Here is a 21,452-nt window from a genome sequence, read left to right as displayed (position 1 = left end):
ATCGACTCTCGCCAATTTATTGCGCACTCAATATCCTGCAGTTAATCTGGATATTGAGGGAAAATTGCAAGATAATGTTATTTGACATAATGCCGATGTATTTGCTTACTTTTTCAAGCACACTTGGCAATTGAACCTCGTTCAGCAGTGCCTTTCATCAGATAGTAAAGCGAGCAGATTTTCCATTGTAAAAAAACTAGTATGTTCTCTCACCATTAGCGACTCTGGTGGGACTCGAACCCACAACCTTTGAATGCCCTTGCAAATTATGCCTAGAAGTCCAATGCGTTATCCATTGCGCCACAGAGCCCATACATCCTTCCATGATGCTCATTTCCACAAACGCAAAACACGGTTTTCATCCAAAATGGGTCCACATCAGTCATTCCTTGCCAACAAACTGAGAATCAAAAAGTGAAAAGAGTGCAGTTAATCTGTGTGTGCAGGGATACTTTTCCATCTTATTCCAATTTGTAACAGCAGCGCATTTTCTGTCGTTGTAAATAATTTGCATGCTTGAATGGACAACTGAGTAGTAATAGGTTTGAGATGGGCCGGTAATTATTTAGCACTGTGGCATCAAGACTGCTCTTCTTTAAGACAGGCTTAATGACTGCAGTTTTAAGGATCTTGGGAAAATTCCAGATCCAAGCAACATGTTGACTTTTTGATTGATTGGAGCCAACAGACTGCTCACCATAGACTTTAAAAATCTAGTAGGCAATGCATAAAGGCAGCATGTAGTGGAACTCAGACTTGTGGTGATCTCTTGGAAAGTTTTGTCAGCCACAAATGCAAAATGGGTTAACTCCAGTTGTCTAGCTGGCTGCGTGCTTGTTATCTGCAAATAATGGTATTTTTAATGTTCTGAACTGAGTCTTGCAAAGAAGACTGCAAACTCATTGCACCTGGAGAAATACAGAAACCATCAAAGTAACATTTACCGCACTGTAATTTGAAATATTAACCCGCTTTGTCATTAGCAGGTCCAGAGTGTGCCCTTTGCCCTTGGTGGGGCCACTCAGGTGCTGAGTAAGACCAAAGCTTCTGAGGACAGCGCCAAACTCTTTAGAAGAAGACGAGGTTGAGCGGGACGTGAAGGAAGGAAGGAACAGTCACTCACGTACGGGAAACTCCTACCAAGCAGTGGCCAGCCTATAGCACACTGGGATTCTGTGGTAATTGAACCAAATTTAGCAGTTCCTTTCATCAGTTAATAACACAAGCAGGCTTTCCTATTTACCAATGTAGATAACAGGGGTTACAGCAGTGACTCTGGTGGGTCTCGAACTCACAGCCTTTGAATGCCTTTGCAACTTTTGTCTGATTCCCCTTTTTCACAAAAGCAAAACAGTCATCCAAAAACGGTCTACATCAATCAATCAATCAATCCTTACCATCAAACTGAGAAACAAGGAGTGAAAAGAGTGCATTTACTCTGTTTATTCAGGGATACTTTTCAATCTCTAATTAAAAAATGTAAAAGAGCTCTTTCAGTGATAAGTTTTTCTGTACATGTAAACAACTGATCTGCTTGAAAGGCTATCATGAAGGCACTGTTGGGATTTGAACTCAGGATCTCCTGTTTACTAGACAGGCACTTTGACCATCTAAGCGCCTCTTAAATGCTACTCTAACCTGTTTCAGCTAGATATTCAGTGACCAATATTACCTCGTAGATTTTGCCTGCTATACCTCTTCCAATGGTCCCTGGGTGGGCTCGAACCACCAACCTCCTGGTTAACAGCCGAGCGCGCTGGCCAATTGCGCCACAGAGACAAACAGCCCGCTAAATAAAATATTTGCGACTCGACAAGCCGCAATATCTTTTTTTTTAAAGCGAGCCAGCAACATTCGAAAGTTCAGCCCCTGTCCAATCAACTGTGTTTAATGGAGAGGGAGGGCATCAATCTTTCTACCTTTGAGCTAAATCCCCTGTACCAATGTAGCTATAAAAAAACTGGAAGTCTTTCAATCAATCGACTCTCGCCAATTTATTGCGCACTCAATATACTGCAGTTAATCTGGATATTGAGGAAAAATCGCAAGATAATGTTATTTGACATAATGCCAATGTATTTGCTTACTTTTTCAAGCACACTTGGCAATTGAACCTCGTTCAGCAGTGTCTTTCATCAGATGGTAAAGCGAGCAGATTTTCCATTGTAAAAAACTAATATGTTCTCTCACCATTAGCGACTCTGGTGGGTTTCACGATTCAGGGACTTACGCATAGTCTAATCAAACAAACAATAGTCAATAACTCTTTCGTGTAGTTTATTTATCAAATGGGCAATCAAAAAGGGCACCGGAGCAGAAATGCGCACAGGTAAATCACAGGTGATGTTATATCAGATTTAACAACAGATTTCATGCAGATAATGTTAAACCAGGGTTTTGCCTTTGATAATCAAACGTGTCTGTGCTAATCTATATCAAAAAGAGGGAAAGTGAGAAGCTAAGGGAGGAGGAACAGCTGAGTTCTACCCAAATCACGCCACAAAAGAACCGCACACTGAACTCGGCTTACGATTTTGTAGAACTCGGTCCGGCTGGTCCTTGTCCGCGGACGAGATCCGTGGCGAGGCAGGGGCGTGGAGCGGTGTGGCGGGCGAAGGCAGTGGCGTGCCGCGATGTCCGTGACGCGGGGCGGCAGCGGTGGCGCGAGACGGCGCGTAGAGCGGTGTGGCGGGCGAAGGCAGTGGCGTGCCGAGATGTCCGTGACGCGGGGCGGCAGCGGTGGCGCGAGGTGGCGCGTGGCGATGTCCGGGAGTTCCTTTGCGGTAGAACGCTTTAGCGGCGTGTTAGCTCCTCACGCGGCCTTTACTCAGATGAGAACGTAGCGCTGATCCACGTAAACGGCGTAGATTACTTCAAAAATAGGAGAAGCGAAGTAGAAAAGAAAGTCTCTGTCCGGTTTAGCGCTTAAGCTTAGTTCCAGGTGTTTCCAGGTGTTTTCAGAGTTCAGGGGGGCGATGAGGCTGGCCTAGTCTTGTCGACCCACGTGGCGGACGCTTTGTTGAGACAAAGGAAAAGTAAACAGGCTCGTCCGTGGAGACGGCTTCAAAGAGATAGACGCGCTTAGAGCCCGGAGGAGCGCGGGGCTCCATTCAGAGCCTCCGTGATCCGCCTTACAACCAGCTCTCACCTCCACGTACAGCCCGTGGTCAGCGTGACACCGTGCTCTGCCCCGAGCAATCAGAGCAAACAGGAAGCTTCTGGAAGTGCCCGGGAGTCTGGTAAAATCAAGCCGAAAATAGACCCTCTCATGCCGGGTCTGAGCGGCGCTTAGAGCCCGGAGGAGCGCGGAGCGCGGGGCTCCATTCAGAGCCTCCGTGATCCGACGCTCACCTCCGCACCTCCGAACCATGACTTGACATTACGGCTGTGAAGGAGCCTTGGAAGCTGGATAAAACCAGAACGGGGCCCATCGATCGCGGTTCTCGTGTGCCCGTCAAACGAGCTCATTGCCCGGTAGCCGCACAACCAGGAAATGTACCTGTTTCGATTGCGAAAAACGTCATTCTCAAAAACCGCCCGCCCCTCCCTCCCAGCATTACCATTTTGCACATTCCGCCTGAGAGCAGCGTAAGAATTTCTCGGGAGCAGCGTGATTTAGCCCGGGAATCTTGAGCTGAACGCTTATTCCCACGAGCCCAAAAAACGACTAAGTCCAACGGTATATAGTGTACTATTGCCGAAAAACGACAGAGTCGCTCGGGTATAGTGTACTATTGCCGAAAAATGACAGAGTCTTTTCAGGTATAGTGTACTATTTCGGTTTTTACTCTAAGTCCCTCAGGGGCATATGGTGCTAAACTATGATGGTCAGATCACCTCCAGGCCCCAGGGGAGTGCTTTTCTGGGGGCAAACAGTGCACTGATGATGGGGGATTATTTCATTTTGCTCATTTTGGTGTTTTTTCACATTTTAACCCATTTTCACCCCTTTTGCTCACAACTTCATACTACGGCCCGGAAAAACGACAGAGTCGCTCGGGTATAGTGTACTATTGCCGAAAAATGACAGAGTCTTTTCAGGTATAGTGTACTATTTCGGTTTTTACTCTAAGTCCCTCAGGGGCATATGGTGCTATACTCTGATGGTCAGATCACCTCCAGGCCCCAGGGGAGTGCTTTTCTGGGGGCAAACAGTGCACTGATGATGGGGGATTATTTCATTTTGCTCATTTTGGTGTTTTTTCACATTTTAACCCATTTTCACCCCTTTTGCTCACAACTTCATACTACGGCCCGGAAAAACTACAGAGTCCCTCGGGTATAGTGTACTATTGCCGAAAAACGACAGAGTCCCTCGGGTATAGTGTACTATTGCCGAAAAACGACAGAGTCCCTCGGGTATAGTGTACTATTGCCGAAAAACGACAGAGTCCCTCGGGTATAGTGTACTATTGCCGAAAAACGACAGAGTCCCTCGGGTATAGTGTACTATTGGCTGGAAGCTCGGTTTTTTTTCTAAGTCCAGCAGGGGTATATGGTACTATATTCTGGTGGTCAGATCACCTCCAGGCCCCAGGGGAGTGCTTTTCTGGGGGCAAACTGTGCACTGATGATGGGGGATTATTTCATTTTGCTCATTTTGGTGTTTTTTCACATTTTAACCCATTTTCACCCCTTTTGCTCACATCTTCAAACTCGGGCCCTGATTACAAGTTCTGACCAAATGATGACAAACACGGTTTTTATTATGTATTTTTTTCATTTTTTTTTATTTTTCCAACTTATACATCCATCATTGGTGCCAGGCAGGTTGTGGAGAAAGCAGTGAAGAAAGGAGAGAGCCATCACAGAAAAGATGTCCATCCAGGGTCAAGGTACCCTGCACTTTTACATATCCAAATGACAGCATTTAAAGTTTTTTAGCGTATGGTATCTCTCGTTGCATGGAACCGCACAGAGGCCAACGCCACACTGACGGCACCTGTACTTTGTTTGCCGCCTGCCTTTGGTACGAGAGCGGTCAGAGCACACGGCGCAGTCTGGACGTCCCTCTGCTTGACAAAGCCAATGACGCTCTGTGAGTCTCTGTGGCATTTCACTTTCCGGTCTTGAGCGCCTTTCTTGTTTTTTGGAGTGATCAGCCAGTAATGCATCAATAATGTTCTGAATGTAAACCTTTAAAGGTTTGTGTGGGCCTGGAGTGGATTTGGTGTATATGATGTGTGAGTTGACAATACTTATGCTTATAATGGCATTGAATATGCGATGATACCATTTCCGGGACCTGTGTGGAAAGAGGTATGTCTTCATCCTCTGGTCAGCAGTGTCCACTCCACCCATGTAGGCGTTGTACTGGTCGACACATACAGGTCTTTTGATGTCACGGAAGCCAGTGTCATCTGTCTTGGATCGGATCCTCCTCTGAACACAATCATTTCCATGGACTGTGGACAACATGGTGAGACGTTTAGTATCGTGCCAAGCACAAGCCAGGAGTTTTCCCTTTCTGCAAAAAACTGGGTCATCTCCTTTTTTCAGCTGTAAGACACTTTTACCAAGGCATTTTGGCATCCCCAACCTGGTAATCCTTACCGTCCCACACAGTCCAGTTTCCAAATCTGCTAATTCATTTGCAATTACAGGCGAGGTATAGTAACTGTCCATGTAAATCTCGTGTCCTTTGCCCGTAAAGGGAGAAACCAACTCACGGACAACTGCGTGTGTTGCACTGATGTTGCTTGCATTATTTTTGTACTGTCCAGTGTGCATTGACCAGCGCAAAACATACCCTGAACAGCTTTCACTCAGGGCATACACTCTATAGCCATATTTGTCAGGTTTATTCGGAGAGTAACATTTTAGTGAAGATCTCCCCTTGAAAGCTATTGCCATTTCATCTAAAGAAAGCTCCTTGATTGGACTGTAAACTGCTGCAAATTTGGGAATAATCAAATCTATTATTGGGCGGACTTTGAACAGTTTATCGTGCCCGGGCTCGCCTGTTCTCACATAATCATTATTGTTGACAAAATGAAAGAACGAAAGAATGATTTCAAATCTGTTTCTTGACATTACATTTCCAAATCCAGGCGTTTGTGTAAGCCAAAATGTTCCCCAGTAATCCTCGATTTCAGGTTTCTCAACAAGGCCCATGGAGAGATGCAAAGCGAAGAAAGCTTTCATTTCGGTGACTGATACATCATACCACTCAAGAAATCTTGAATGTGGCTTCAGAATCATAGGTGCCATACACTGATGTGCATATCTATTTGTTTCATCAGTAATGAAAGTCCAAAACTGATCGGTCAGAAAGAGTGACAGAATATCAAATGGATTAGCATCCGTCAGATCCATCTCTCCTGTGTAGCCAACTGGGTCTTCAAAAGGTTTGATCCATGCCTCAAATACCTCGACCTCTCTCAGCATGTCCCAGCTCTCATCCACCGGGCAAGTTTTACTGCAGCCACTGGTTCCACTGGTTCCTCGCCTCCGTCTGTCCTTTGCACCTGTCCGTTGTTTCGAAGTCCCTTCATCTCCACTTGGAAATCCATCGTCACTCTCGGGGAGATAATACCCTTCAGAGTCAGAATCTGCTGTAAATTGCATGCCACGTGTACTTCCTCCAGCCATTTTTTTCCTTACCGGATCTGCCCTGGATCATACCTGGCTAATAAAGGGAAGTTGCACCGAACCGACCAATGACTGAAGTGATTCATTTTCTACTATTATTTCATTAATTTCCTTGTACGGTAAAGTTGCATTTCTGAGACTTTGGGGCTTAAAGGGTTAGAAGCTACTCCAACCTGTTTCAGCTAGATATTCAGTGACCAATATTACCTCATAGATTTTGCCTGCTATACCTCTTCCAATCGTCCCTGGGTGGGCTCGAACGACCAACCTCCCGGTTAACAGCCGAGCGCGCTGGCCAATTGCGCCACAGAGACAAACAGCCCGCTCAATAAAATATTTGCGAGTCGACAAGCCGCAATATCTTTTTTTTTAAAGAGAGCCAGCAACATTCGAAAGTTCAGCCCCTGTCCAATCAACTGTGTTTAATGGAGAGCGAGGGCATCAATCTTTCTACCTTTGAGCTAAATCCCCTGTACCAATGTAGCTATAAAAAAACTGGAAGTCTTTCAATCAATCGACTCTCGCCAATTTATTGCGCACTCAATATCCTGCAGTTAATCTGGATATTGAGGAAAAATTGCAAGATAATGTTATTTGACATAATGCCGATGTATTTTCTTACTTTTTCAAGCACACTTGGCAATTGAACCTCGTTCAGCAGTGCCTTTCATCAGATAGTAAAGCGAGCAGATTTTCCATTGTAAAAAAAGGAGTATGTTCTCTCACCATTAGCGACTCTGGTGGGACTGGAACCCACAACCTTTGAATGCCCTTACAAATTATGCCTAGAAGTCCAATGCGCTATCCATTGCGCCACAGAGCCCATACATCCTTCCATGATGCTCATTTCCACAAACGCAAAACACGGTTTTCATCCAAAATGGGTCCACATCAGTCATTCCTTGCCAACAAACTGAGAATCAAAAAGTGAAAAGAGTGCAGTTAATCTGTGTGTGCAGGGATACTTTTCCATCTTATTCCAATTTGTAACAGCAGCGCATTTTCTGTCGTTGTAAATGATTTGCATGCTTGAATGGACAACTGAGTAGTAGTAGGTTTGAGATGGGCCGGTAATTATTTAGCACTGTGGCATCAAGACTGCTCTTCTTTAAGACAGGCTTAATGACTGCAGTTTTAAGGATTGTAATGGCAGAAAATGGGTCATGTCATGTCATTCTAATGTTGTTTTAGGCCATGACATGTCACGGAATTAATATCTTTGTTGTTCTCCTGTGTGCAGATGGGATAAGAATATGAGGTCCTGATTATACTGAATATCTACTGTCCGGCGCCTCTTAATCATCAATTAATGCGTCAGGACCGGATTCAGTGTGGAAATGGTCTTTGATTAAACCTCTGAAGAGAGAGCTGAACCGTCACGGACGTGATAGTCTGGTCTATCTCTTTTTGAGCTGATTTGGGTTGTGATTATGTTATGTTTGTTACCACCTATAAAAGGTGTACTTTGTAACTTGTAAAGTTAGGTAGGGACAGAACGAACTTGTCTTAGGGAAAGTGAGGGTGTTTATCCACTGTGCACGTGAATAAACTTCCACCTTTTGAGAGAGACCGAGAGACTCTGTTTCTGCTTCAAGTTATTGCCTGGTTACTCTTTACTTGATCATTGTTTACAGGAAACTGCCGTAACAATTTTGGCGTCACGAACAGGATTTTGTCCATCAGTGTTTTATAGCAGAGGACTGGGATAGTGTTCCAAACTCTAATGTGACATTTTCACGGTCTTCGGGCGCATGGCGGGTGTGTTTACAGTCGTCTCTGCATTCCTTTCGCTGTGTTTCCACTGATAAGAGATACGCTGCTCCGGGAGCGGATTGTTTTTTATCTCAGGCGGGGGCAGAGGCGATACCGGAACTAAGAGAGGTGGGGGTTGACCTGTGGGCTAAGAGTCCAACCGATGTCGGCCTGATTCGAGGTTGTCAGCCCGTGGTGATCACCCCGAAATCTGACGCTCGCCCCTGTAGACCACAATATCCTCTGCGCCCAGAGGCGGTTGAAGGTATTACTCCGGTGTTTGAAGCCCTGAGGGAGGCGGGAGTAATAGTTCCTTGTAAATCTGGGGGGGTACGGAGCCCCATATTTCCGGTTAAAAAACAAAGCGAACCTGGGGTACCAGAGAAATGGAGGTTTACAAACGATTTGAAAGCAGTGAACAAAGCTGTTCAACCTGTCGTTGCTGTGGTGCCAAACCCATACACTATCTTATCTCAGATTCCTCCAGAGGCAAGATATTTCACAGTTGTGGATCTAGCTAATGCTTTTTTCTCTGTTCCCGTTCACCAGGATTCGCAGTTTTGGTTTGCTTTCGAGTTTCAGAATCGACTCTGGACTCTGACACGGCTGTGTCAGGGGTTCGTGCATTCTCCAACATGGTACAATGCAGCGCTGCGAGATTCATTGGCTCCCTTGCGACTGGCACCGGGTAGCTGCCTGCTACAATATGTGGATGACATATTGTTGTGCTCGCAAACCGAGGACCAATGTAAACAAGATACGGTGACCTTACTCAAACATTTGCATGCAGAAGGCCACAAGGCCAGTCTCTCAAAATTGCAATATGTTAAAGAGGAAGTAATATTTCTGGGTCATGTGATATCTAAAAATGGCAAAAGCATTACGACGAAGCGCGTTTCAGCCATTCAGAATATTCCGAAACCAATAACTAAGAAACAATTGATGTCATTTCTAGGAATGTGTTCATATTGTCGACAGTTCATTCCAAATTATTCTGTAATGGAGTCTCCTTTAGGTGCACTAATCCATGGAAAAGGCCTTAGGACTAATGACAAACTGACATGGACAGAGGAAGCAGACAAAGCTTTCTGTGAGTTGAAAATGGCTTTACAGAAGCCTCCAACTCTGGGGTTACCTGACCCAACAAGACCTTTCACACAGACTGTTGACGAACGCAACGGCTGCATGACTTCTGTCCTCTTACAGGCGCACGGGGGCTCCCTGCGACCTGTGGCTTTTTTCTCTGCTAAGCTGGACCCCGTTGCAGCCGGCATGCCACGATGTCTACGCGCGGTGGCGGCTGCTGAAAAAGCAGTCTTGGCCTCGCGTGATCTGGTGGGCTATGCTGAGCTAACACTGCTTGTGCCACATGCTGTCTCTCTGATCCTGCTGGAACAGAAAACTTTGCATCTTTCTGCTTCCCGATGGCTCAGGTACAACACAGTTTTGCTTGAATTACCTAACGTCACAGTAAAACAATGCACACAGCTTAACCCTGCCACCCTCTTGCCCACCCCTGAAGAGGGCGAAGCTCACTGTTGCATTTCTACAATCGAACAGGTGTGCACCCCGAGACCGGATCTGAAAGAGGAGCCACTTGTTAACTCTGACTTGTTTTTTTATGTAGATGGATCAGCATCTCGAGACACCAACACGGGACAGAACCGTGTTGGCTTTGCAGTATGCTCTGAGTGGGATGTGGCGGCCTCAGGCCCACTGCCCTCTCATTTCTCTGCACAGACTGCAGAATTGGTGGCTCTGACAGTCGCATGCACATTGGCGAAGGGTCAGTCCGTCACAATTTTCACAGACTCTCGCTATGCGTTTGGTGTATGCCACGACTGGGCGGGGTTGTGGCGACACAGGAACTTTTTGAAATCGGATGGTAAGCCTATTCTGAACTGCACGCAAGTTGGGGAACTCCTGACGGCGATCTTGCTCCCATCTGATATTGCTATATGCAAATGTCAAGCTCATACTAACAGAACTGACCCAATTTCACAGGGAAACAGCAGAGCGGACAAGGCAGCCAAGGCCGCATCTTATCTCTGCAGACAAGAGCAAAATGAATGTTTTGTGTCTAATAACACTTCTCTTCCAGAGTCCTTATCAGCCATGCAGGAATTCTCCACGTCAGAGGAAATCTCTGTGTGGAAGAAGGCGGGGGCTGAGAAGTGTGATGGCATTTGGGTTGGGCCTAACAAAAAATCTGTTTACCTAAACATTTTTTCAGGCAGATGGCGCTGATCTCACATGGACGCGACGACTCAATGCTAGCTTACTGTATAGATTTGGAAGACCGGTTGTCCTCAATTTCTGCACAGGTGAAAGCCGCTCTCCCAAAGGCAGCAGAAGCTGTCCTCCACAACTTCAAACCAGGTGATTGGATCTTGATCCGAGAGCCGAGGAAGAAAAGGTGGTGTTCCAAAAGGTGGATTGGCCCGGTCCAGGTCCTCCTCATCACTCACACCGCAGTGAAAGTCGCAGAACGGGGCACCTGGGTTCACGCATCTCACTGCCGAGCCATCTTCAGCACACCTGCGGAGATCAACGACAACGCGGGTGTCGGTCCACTCGTGGGTCGGACACCAGGGGCAACCACTGAGGACGTCGTGGGACCTTTTTGCAACGATCTCAAGTTCGAGAAAGTCGGGGTCCGAGCAGGTCGTAAACCTCGAAAGGCACCAGAGCCCACTGATCGAGTGCTCCGAGCACGGGGCAAGTTGCCAAGACCCGGCGCGGTTTAAAGCTCCACGTTCTTCTGCATCGTCTGGTAATATCTACACAAATACTGTCTTCATCGTCTTCATGATTCCTGAGGCTCAGCCGGCTCCTCCTGGGGGGAGGAGTCCCCCGGAGCGTCAGAGCTCTAAATGGTATCTGACCGACAGAAAGGTCGAGCTCAACATCAGGTTGCTGAACTATAGAATAATGATTTATGCACTGGGTCTGTCAATAGTTCTGGCATTGGGAATAATATGGTTTATCACTCTGCCTAGCTGGATGTGGCCCCACAGAGAAAACAGGGTAGACCGTAACACTCGTACACTGCACTATGACGACACATCCAAGATCGAGTCTCTCACAGACACTTATAACCATTCCACCGTCTATACACTAAACTATTGGTATCGATATGCTAAATATGTAGCCGACAGTCACAAGCGGAGAGATTGTTATGTATGTACACACATGCCCATGGCAACCAACTCCCCACACGTGCTCCCTCTCCCTGTGCCTAATTTATCCAACATGTTACCTGGCACTCTAATTTCTAGAGATAATGTTAAACTTCTGAGTAGGATAATTTGGTCTGCGTGGAGAGCAGTGATTCCTCTTCTCCCACGCAAGATTAAGTTCCGACCTCAGATTCACATCAGAGCTCCTAAAAATGTAAAACTAGGGCCGCTTTTTGGACCAGTCCACATTCGACCTGGCTCTAAATTTACATGCTTTGCACAGACTATTGCATCCACCTTATCTATCGGTCCAGGATCTGAACTTAAACCACTCCATGTAGGGCAAATCCCTGATTTATATTGTTCCACAGTGTATGTCCCGTGCACTTATCTGGTGAACAACACCCACTTGAACACCCACCTGAATAATTCTCAGGCGGGCCCCAAAACCACATGTGCACCTTACTACACTGTTCCGGACATTTTAGGGACCGTTCCAAAAGAGGGGTACATGTTTCTTTGTGGATATTACATGTATGAATGTCTTCCGGCGGGATGGGTTGGCCGATGCGCAGCTGTGATTCCTTCAGATCATTCATACATAATATCCAGCATACCACATCACACACCCAGGACACAAAGGGATCTGGCATCTCATGACGCTGTTTGGGGGTCTGACGTGCCAGATGACCATAAAATTTGGACTACGGGGGAAAAGGTCCTATTTGCATTGTTCCCAAGTGTGGGAGTGGGTAAATTGATGTTGCGTATGGAGACTCTTAGCTATAGATTTACTGCTTTTATAAACAATCAATTCAATCAATCGACTCTCGCCAATTTATTGCGCACTCAATATCCTGCAGTTAATCTGGATATTGAGGGAAAATTGCAAGATAATGTTATTTGACATAATGCCGATGTATTTGCTTACTTTTTCAAGCACACTTGGCAATTGAACCTCGTTCAGCAGTGCCTTTCATCAGATAGTAAAGCGAGCAGATTTTCCATTGTAAAAAAACTAGTATGTTCTCTCACCATTAGCGACTCTGGTGGGACTCGAACCCACAACCTTTGAATGCCCTTGCAAATTATGCCTAGAAGTCCAATGCGTTATCCATTGCGCCACAGAGCCCATACATCCTTCCATGATGCTCATTTCCACAAACGCAAAACACGGTTTTCATCCAAAATGGGTCCACATCAGTCATTCCTTGCCAACAAACTGAGAATCAAAAAGTGAAAAGAGTGCAGTTAATCTGTGTGTGCAGGGATACTTTTCCATCTTATTCCAATTTGTAACAGCAGCGCATTTTCTGTCGTTGTAAATAATTTGCATGCTTGAATGGACAACTGAGTAGTAATAGGTTTGAGATGGGCCGGTAATTATTTAGCACTGTGGCATCAAGACTGCTCTTCTTTAAGACAGGCTTAATGACTGCAGTTTTAAGGATCTTGGGAAAATTCCAGATCCAAGCAACATGTTGACTTTTTGATTGATTGGAGCCAACAGACTGCTCACCATAGACTTTAAAAATCTAGTAGGCAATGCATAAAGGCAGCATGTAGTGGAACTCAGACTTGTGGTGATCTCTTGGAAAGTTTTGTCAGCCACAAATGCAAAATGGGTTAACTCCAGTTGTCTAGCTGGCTGCGTGCTTGTTATCTGCAAATAATGGTATTTTTAATGTTCTGAACTGAGTCTTGCAAAGAAGACTGCAAACTCATTGCACCTGGAGAAATACAGAAACCATCAAAGTAACATTTACCGCACTGTAATTTGAAATATTAACCCGCTTTGTCATTAGCAGGTCCAGAGTGTGCCCTTTGCCCTTGGTGGGGCCACTCAGGTGCTGAGTAAGACCAAAGCTTCTGAGGACAGCGCCAAACTCTTTAGAAGAAGACGAGGTTGAGCGGGACGTGAAGGAAGGAAGGAACAGTCACTCACGTACGGGAAACTCCTACCAAGCAGTGGCCAGCCTATAGCACACTGGGATTCTGTGGTAATTGAACCAAATTTAGCAGTTCCTTTCATCAGTTAATAACACAAGCAGGCTTTCCTATTTACCAATGTAGATAACAGGGGTTACAGCAGTGACTCTGGTGGGTCTCGAACTCACAGCCTTTGAATGCCTTTGCAACTTTTGTCTGATTCCCCTTTTTCACAAAAGCAAAACAGTCATCCAAAAACGGTCTACATCAATCAATCAATCAATCCTTACCATCAAACTGAGAAACAAGGAGTGAAAAGAGTGCATTTACTCTGTTTATTCAGGGATACTTTTCAATCTCTAATTAAAAAATGTAAAAGAGCTCTTTCAGTGATAAGTTTTTCTGTACATGTAAACAACTGATCTGCTTGAAAGGCTATCATGAAGGCACTGTTGGGATTTGAACTCAGGATCTCCTGTTTACTAGACAGGCACTTTGACCATCTAAGCCACAGCGCCTCTTAAAGCTACTCCAACCTGTTTCAGCTAGATATTCAGTGACCAATATTACCTCATAGATTTTGCCTGCTATACCTCTTCCAATCGTCCCTGGGTGGGCTCGAACCACCAACCTCCCGGTTAACAGCCGAGCGCGCTGGCCAATTGCGCCACAGAGACAAACAGCCCACTCAATAAAATATTTGCGAGTCGACAAGCCGCAATATCTTTTTTTTTAAAGAGAGCCAGCAACATTCGAAAGTTCAGCCCCTGTCCAATCAACTGTGTTTAATGGAGAGTGAGGGCATCAATCTTTCTACCTTTGAGCTAAATCCCCTGTACCAATGTAGCTATAAAAAAACTGGAAGTCTTTCAATCAATCGACTCTCGCCAATTTATTGCGCACTCAATATCCTGCAGTTAATCTGGATATTGAGGGAAAATTGCAAGATAATGTTATTTGACATAATGCCAATGTATTTGCTTACTTTTTCAAGCACACTTGGCAATTGAACCTCGTTCAGCAGTGCCTTTCATCAGATAGTAAAGCGAGCAGATTTTCCATTGTAAAAAAACTAGTGTGTTCTCTCACCATTAGCGACTCTGGTGGGACTCGAACCCACAACCTTTGAATGCCCTTGCAAATTATGCCTAGAAGTCCAATGCGTTATCCATTGCACCACAGAGCCCATACATCCTTCCATGATGCTCATTTCCACAAACGCAAAACACGGTTTTCATCCAAAATGGGTCCACATCAGTCATTCCTTGCCAACAAACTGAGAATCAAAAAGTGAAAAGAGTGCAGTTAATCTGTGTGTGCAGGGATACTTTTCCATCTTATTCCAATTTGTAACAGCAGCGCATTTTCTGTCGTTGTAAATAATTTGCATGCTTGAATGGACAACTGAGTAGTAGTAGGTTTGAGATGGGCCGGTAATTATTTAGCACTGTGGTATCAAGACTGCTCTTCTTTAAGAGAGGCTTAATGACTGCAGTTTTAAGGATCTTGGGAAAATTCCAGATCCAAGCAACATGTTGACTTTTTGATTGATTGGAGCCAACAGACTGCTCACCATAGACTTTAAAAATCTAGTAGGCAATGCATAAAGGCAGCATGTAGTGGAACTCAGACTTGTGGTGATCTCTTGGAAAGTTTTGTCAGCCACAAATGCAAAATGGGTTAACTCCAGTTGTCTAGCTGGCTGCGTGCTTGTTATCTGCAAATAATGGTATTTTTAATGTTCTGAACTGAGTCTTGCAAAGAAGACTGCAAACTCATTGCACCTGGAGAAATACAGAAACCATCAAAGTAACATTTACCACACTGTAATTTGAAATATTAACCTGCTTTGTCATTAGCAGGTCCAGAGTGTGCCCTTTGCCCTTGGTGGGACCACTCAGGTGCTGAGTAAGACCAAAGCTTCTGAGGACAGCGCCAAACTCTTTAGAAGAAGACGAGGTTGAGCGGGACGTGAAGGAAGGAAGGAACAGTCACTCACGTACGGGAAACTCCTACCAAGCAGTGGCCAGCCTATAGCACACTGGGATTCTGTGGTAATTGAACCAAGTTTAGCAGTTCCTTTCATCAGTTAATAACACAAGCAGGCTTTCCTATTTACCAATGTAGATAACAGGGGTTACAACAGTGACTCTGGTGGGTCTCGAACTCACAGCCTTTGAATGCCTTTGCAACTTTTGTCTGATTCCCCTTTTTCACAAAAGCAAAACAGTCATCCAAAAACGGTCTACATCAATCAATCAATCCTTACCATCAAACTGAGAAACAAGGAGTGAAAAGAGTGCATTTACTCTGTTTATTCAGGGATACTTTTCAATCTCTAATTAAAAAATGTAAAAGAGCTCTTTCAGAAAACCCAGAATTTTTCAGTTCTAAGTCTGGTAAATTAATCACTTTAATTTCTCAGTGAGTGGTCACAATTACAGTATAAGACATATGATACAGTTCACTTTGAATGTACTCAATGCTTTGACAGTACAGCATCTACGTAGTAGATTGGCCATCACAATTCATCATCGGAAGTAACACTTCATTTGAAATCTTAAGCCAATACGACAAGTTTTCAGTCCATTGTCACACATATGTGCTTGTAATTTAGGATGTAAAAATGGCTTCCTTTCCAAAGGAAATATTTTTTTTTTGTCAGGAGTGGGATTTGAACCCACGCCGCCATTCAGAGAACAGAATCCCCTGTGGCGAGGAAGGAGTTTACCTTGAGTCTGGCGCCTTAGACCGCTCGGCCATCCTGACACTTTATTTGTGTGAACTGTGAGTATACAGAATCAGATCCGTTATTACAGTAGCACAAATGACCGTACCTATACTTTGGTAAAAAAACACATCAAACTGCTGTCTCTTTTTAAAGGAGTTTGATGTGGTTGTTGTCACATCAAACTACTGCGTCCTTTAAAAGTCCACATCAAGCTAATGCTTCTTTTTAAAGTCTATTGCAATTGAGATGTCAGTCGAGAGCCGTAACAGCAGTAGTGCATCCAAGAAAGCTGTGTAGTGAATGGATATAGAACCTTTAGTGAAGCAGGAGCCAACAGGCTATTCACATCCTTGTGTAGGGTCTCAAACTACAGGTATTCAGTTTACGATTAAGGAAGATTTCTTAGCAGAAACGAGACAAGACGGGGCACCAGGGTAAAACCCAAAAAGCTAAGATACGGTCCTTAATCGCGCTCGTTAAAAGGTCTGAAGGGTGTTTCACGATTCAGGGACTTACGCATAGTCTAATCAAACAAACAATAGTCAATAACTCTTTCGTGTAGTTTATTTATCAAAAGGGCAATCAAAAAGGGCACCGGAGCAGAAATGCGCACAGGTAAATCACAGGTGATGTTATATCAGATTTAACAGCAGATTTCATGCAGATAATGTTAAACCAGGGTTTTGCCTTTGATAATCAAACGTGTCTATAATAATCTATATCAAAAAGAGGGAAAGTGAGAAGCTAAGGGAGGAGGAACAGCTGAGTTCTACCCAAATCACGCCACAAAAGAACCGCACACTGAAGTCGGCTTACGATTTTGTAGAACTCGGTCCGGCTGGTCCTTGTCCGCGGACGAGATCCGTGGCGAGGCAGCGGCGTGGAGCGGTGTGGCGGGCGAAGGCAGTGGCGTGCCGCGATATCCGTGACGCGGGGCGGCAGCGGTGGCGCGAGACGGCGCGTAGAGCGGTGTGGCGGGCGAAGGCAGTGGCGTGCCGAGATGTCCGTGACGCGGGGCGGCAGCGGTGGCGCGAGGTGGCGCGTGGCGATGTCCGGGAGTTCCTTTGCGGTAGAACGCTTTAGCGGCGTGTTAGCTCCTCACGCGGCCTTTACTCAGATGAGAACGTAGCGCTGATCCACGTAAACGGCGTAGATTACTTCAAAAATAGGAGAAGCGAAGTAGAAAAGAAAGTCTCTGTCCGGTTTAGCGCTTAAGCTTAGTTCCAGGTGTTTCCAGGTGTTTTCAGAGTTCAGGGGGGCGATGAGGCTGGCCTAGTCTTGTCGACCCACGTGGCGGACGCTTTGTTGAGACAAAGGAAAAGTAAACAGGCTCGTCCGTGGAGACGGCTTCAAAGAGATAGACAAAGGCTTGAACAAAAAAAAAAGAAGAAGAGAGCAAGAAGAGAAGAGAGGAGAAGAGAGCGTTCCAAGCTCGGAGCGTCTTTTTGTCACCAGGGCACGCTGGGAGCGTAGATACATTTTACATCTTCTTTCACCTGTGATGGGCACTCGAGTTAAAGCATTGGGAATATAAAACTCTTAATCTCAGGGTCGTGGGTTCGAGCCCCACGTTGGGCGGAGTTGATTTTAAGCTTTATGGACTGCTTGCCTTTACAACCCGTGAAATCTTGGTCATAAATTTTCTTCTGTTGGAACCGAAAGAAGAATTATTAAACCCTCTGTAACAATGAGATTTCAACTATTTCACTCAATTCTCATCACCTGTTAAAGTCATCTCTTTATATGGACTGTACATAATTGGAAAGACTTCATCTAGTGTAAGGTTGCCAAAGCATTTACTTTGTACTGATTTTTGGAACGTTATCTTTGAGATAAGGGAGCTCAATGTCAGCATCGCTGAAATGTCCAAGGTGTCAGGGTCAAGGTAAACTCCTACCTAAGCGTAAGCAAATTTGGTCTACAAGTGGAGGAATGGGTTCTAATCCCACTCCTGACAATCGGTTTGTCCTATATTTGAACTCATTGCAAGTGTAGGGGAATGGAGATGGACATTCCACGGCCAGATAACAGAAAATCTCTCTTTGAACATTGGGGGGTTTTCTTTCTCCCTCTCTCCCTCACCGCAGGGAGCCGCTGTGACTTTGGCGATAACAGACCTTCTCCCCCACAGTCTTACAGGAGGACGCCCCGATGAAAACTATGTTTTATGTGATTATGCCATGAATGTTTGTCCGAATCAACTCCGTACACCGCATGTTTCACCTTGTGTTACGTATTTTTCCACTGTTTAAGGTTTTATATTCCCAATGCTTTAACTCGAGTGCCCATCACAGGTGAAAGAAGATGTAAAATGTATCTACCTCAAGAAATAATGTGCACAAACTGCCAAAAGTGTTTAAAGTGTCGTCGCAGTAGCGCCCGCCCCTTTCGCTCCCAGCGTGCCCTGCGGCGCTAGGTGACAAAAAGACGCTCCGAGCTTGGAACGCTCTCTTCTCCTCTCTTCTCTTCTTGCTCTCTTCTTCTTTTTTTTTTTGTTCAAGCCTTTGTCTATCTCTTTGAAGCCGTCTCCACGGACGAGCCTGTTTACTTTTCCTTTGTCTCAACAAAGCGTCCGCCACGTGGGTCGACAAGACTAGGCCAGCCTCATTGCCCCCCTGAACTCTGAAAACACCTGGAAACACCTGGAACTAAGCTTAAGCGCTAAACCGGACAGAGACTTTCTTTTCTACTTCGCTTCTCCTATTTTTGAAGTAATCTACGCCGTTTACGTGGATCAGCGCTACGTTCTCATCTGAGTAAAGGCCGCGTGAGGAGCTAACACGCCGCTAAAGCGTTCTACCGCAAAGGAACTCCCGGACATCGCCACGCGCCACCTCGCGCCACCGCTGCCGCCCCGCGTCACGGACATCTCGGCACGCCACTGCCTTCGCCCGCCACACCGCTCTACGCGCCGTCTCGCGCCACCGCTGCCGCCCCGCGTCACGGACATCGCGGCACGCCACTGCCTTCGCCCGCCACACCGCTCCACGCCCCTGCCTCGCCACGGATCTCGTCCGCGGACAAGGACCAGCCGGACCGAGTTCTACAAAATCGTAAGCCGAGTTCAGTGTGCGGTTCTTTTGTGGCGTGATTTGGGTAGAACTCAGCTGTTCCTCCTCCCTTAGCTTCTCACTTTCCCTCTTTTTGATATAGATTAGCACAGACACGTTTGATTATCAAAGGCAAAACCCTGGTTTAACATTATCTGCATGAAATCTGTTGTTAAATCTGATATAACATCACCTGTGATTTACCTGTGCGCATTTCTGCTCCGGTGCCCTTTTTGATTGCCCATTTGATAAATAAACTACACGAAAGAGTTATTGACTATTGTTTGTTTGATTAGACTATGCGTAAGTCCCTGAATCGTGAAACCCACCAGAGTCGCTAATGGTGAGAGAACATATTAGTTTTTTACAATGGAAAATCTGCTCGCTTTACCATCTGATGAAAGACACTGCTGAACGAGGTTCAATTGCCAAGTGTGCTTGAAAAAGTAAGCAAATACATTGGCATTATGTCAAATAACATTATCTTGCGATTTTTCCTCAATATCCAGATTAACTGCAGTATATTGAGTGCGCAATAAATTGGCGAGAGTCGATTGATTGAAAGACTTCCAGTTTTTTTATAGCTACATTGGTACAGGGGATTTAGCTCAAAGGTAGAAAGATTGATGCCCTCCCTCTCCATTAAACACAGTTGATTGGACAGGGGCTGAACTTTCGAATGTTGCTGGCTCGCTTTAAAAAAAAAGATATTGCGGCTTGTCGAGTCGCAAATATTTTATTTAGCGGGCTGTTTGTCTCTGTGGCGCAATTGGCCAGCGCGCTCGGCTGTTAACCAGGAGGTTGGTGGTTCGAGCCCACCCAGGGACCATTGGAAGAGGTATAGCAGGCAAAATCTACGAGGTAATATTGGTCACTGAATATCTAGCTGAAACAGGTTAGAGTAGCATTTAAGAGGCGCTTAGATGGTCAAAGTGCCTGTCTAGTAAACAGGAGATCCTGGGTTCAAATCTCAGCAGTGCCTTCATGATAGCCTTTCAAGCAAATCATTTGTTTACATGTACAGAAAAACGTATCACCCGAAAGAGCTCTTTTACATTTTTTAATTAGAGATTGAAAAGTATCCCTGAATAAACAGAGTAAATGCACTCTTTTCACTCCTTGTTTCTCAGTTTGATGGTAAGGATTGATTGATTGATGTAGACCGTTTTTGGATGACTGTTTTGCTTTTGTGAAAAAGGGGAATCAGACAAAAGTTGCAAAGGCATTCAAAGGCTGTGAGTTCGAGACCCACCAGAGTCACTGTTGTAACCCCTGTTATCTACATTGGTAAATAGGAAAGCCTGCTTGTGTTATTAACTGATGAAAGGAACTGCTAAACTTGGTTCAATTACCACAGAATCCCAGTGTGCTATAGGCTGGCCACTGCTTGGTAGGAGTTTCCCGTACGTGAGTGACTGTTCCTTCCTTCCTTCACGTCCCGCTCAACCTCGTCTTCTTCTAAAGAGTTTGGCGCTGTCCTCAGAAGCTTTGGTCTTACTCAGCACCTGAGTGGTCCCACCAAGGGCAAAGGGCACACTCTGGACCTGCTAATGACAAAGCGGGTTAATATTTCAAATTACAGTGTGGTAAATGTTACTTTGATGGTTTCTGTATTTCTCCAGGTGCAATGAGTTTGCAGTCTTCTTTGCAAGACTCAGTTCAGAACATTAAAAATACCATTATTTGCAGATAACAAGCACGCAGCCAGCTAGACAACTGGAGTTAACCCATTTTGCATTTGTGGCTGACAAAACTTTCCAAGAGATCACCACAAGTCTGAGTTCCACTACATGCTGCCTTTATGCATTGCCTACTAGATTTTTAAAGTCTATGGTGAGCAGTCTGTTGGCTCCAATCAATCAAAAAGTCAACATGTTGCTTGGATCTGGAATTTTCCCAAGATCCTTAAAACTGCAGTCATTAAACCTCTCTTAAAGAAGAGCAGTCTTGATACCACAGTGCTAAATAATTACCGGCCCATCTCAAACCTACTACTACTCAGTTGTCCATTCAAGCATGCAAATTATTTACAACGACAGAAAATGCGCTGCTGTTACAAATTGGAATAAGATGGAAAAGTATCCCTGCACACACAGATTAACTGCACTCTTTTCACTTTTTGATTCTCAGTTTGTTGGCAAGGAATGACTGATGTGGGCCCATTTTGGATGAAAACCGTGTTTTGTGTTTGTGGAAATGAGCATCATGGAAGGATGTATG

At 45.2% G+C, this 21,452-nt stretch overlaps 7 non-coding genes across 7 annotated transcripts; all 7 read right to left on the bottom strand.

Annotated features, from left to right (window-relative positions):
• Positions 1-219: 219 nt before the first annotated feature.
• Positions 220-310, bottom strand: trnar-ucu (transfer RNA arginine (anticodon UCU)). The gene is given in 2 exon segments: positions 220-255; positions 274-310. It is a non-coding gene; the product is annotated as a tRNA-Arg (tRNA).
• Positions 311-7,323: 7,013 nt separating this feature from the next.
• On the bottom strand, positions 7,324-7,414 carry trnar-ucu (transfer RNA arginine (anticodon UCU)). Its single transcript is given in 2 exon segments — positions 7,324-7,359; positions 7,378-7,414. It is a non-coding gene; the product is annotated as a tRNA-Arg (tRNA).
• A 5,149-nt stretch (positions 7,415-12,563) lies between these two features.
• Positions 12,564-12,654, bottom strand: trnar-ucu (transfer RNA arginine (anticodon UCU)). Its single transcript is given in 2 exon segments — positions 12,564-12,599; positions 12,618-12,654. It is a non-coding gene; the product is annotated as a tRNA-Arg (tRNA).
• Positions 12,655-13,895: 1,241 nt separating this feature from the next.
• On the bottom strand, positions 13,896-13,969 carry trnat-agu (transfer RNA threonine (anticodon AGU)). The gene has a single exon. It is a non-coding gene; the product is annotated as a tRNA-Thr (tRNA).
• An 85-nt stretch (positions 13,970-14,054) lies between these two features.
• trnan-guu (transfer RNA asparagine (anticodon GUU)) lies at positions 14,055-14,128 on the bottom strand. Its single transcript has one exon. It is a non-coding gene; the product is annotated as a tRNA-Asn (tRNA).
• A 418-nt stretch (positions 14,129-14,546) lies between these two features.
• trnar-ucu (transfer RNA arginine (anticodon UCU)) lies at positions 14,547-14,637 on the bottom strand. The gene is given in 2 exon segments: positions 14,547-14,582; positions 14,601-14,637. It is a non-coding gene; the product is annotated as a tRNA-Arg (tRNA).
• A 1,473-nt stretch (positions 14,638-16,110) lies between these two features.
• On the bottom strand, positions 16,111-16,220 carry trnal-caa (transfer RNA leucine (anticodon CAA)). The gene is made up of 2 exons: positions 16,183-16,220; positions 16,111-16,149 (listed from the first exon to the last, which is right to left on the bottom strand). It is a non-coding gene; the product is annotated as a tRNA-Leu (tRNA).
• Between the last annotated feature and the right edge of the window lie 5,232 nt (positions 16,221-21,452).

Source organism: Eucyclogobius newberryi, unplaced genomic scaffold, assembly GCF_026437365.1.
Source record: "Eucyclogobius newberryi isolate DKJ021-1_F unplaced genomic scaffold, fEucNew1.0.hap1 SCAF_29, whole genome shotgun sequence".
Classification (NCBI taxonomy): Eukaryota; Metazoa; Chordata; class Actinopteri; order Gobiiformes; family Gobiidae; genus Eucyclogobius; species Eucyclogobius newberryi.
Note: the sequence above shows the minus strand (reverse complement) of the source record. Positions and strands in the feature narration are given on the sequence as shown.